We start from the raw sequence: 393 nt of genomic DNA, 5'->3' as shown, positions 1-393 counted from the left end.
CCGTCGGAGGAGACGGATGGGACCGGTGGGGTTGTGAGGGAGGAGGAGGACACGTGTGATGTGCCAATGTGTGATCTTGAGGGGTTTTTAGGTCTTGACAGGTGCGATGCACCGCAAGGATTTATTTCGAGGCGCGAATATAAACTGAGCTGCGTGAGGCAATCGTGGGGCTTGTTTAATTAGCTTAATTGGCAATTTATAGCCTGAAATGTACCGTGGGCATGGGGAGAGAGTGGGAATTGCCTTGTTTGTGGCTTGGGAGCCTCTGGAGCGATTGGGGTCTCATGTGGAGATGCAATTTGCAGGGTTTTAGCAGGGTGAGTCGGGTAGGGGAGAGGTGACCCCAGGCAGGGTGGTCTCTGACTGCGCCTGGCACAGCCCTGGGTGCCCTAT

The sequence above is a fragment of the Buceros rhinoceros genome, unplaced genomic scaffold (assembly GCF_000710305.1).
Source record: "Buceros rhinoceros silvestris isolate BGI_N320 unplaced genomic scaffold, ASM71030v1 scaffold23874, whole genome shotgun sequence".
NCBI classification, from domain to species: domain Eukaryota; kingdom Metazoa; phylum Chordata; class Aves; order Bucerotiformes; family Bucerotidae; genus Buceros; species Buceros rhinoceros.
The sequence above is the reverse complement of the archived record's forward strand: the minus strand, read 5'-3'. Positions refer to the sequence as shown.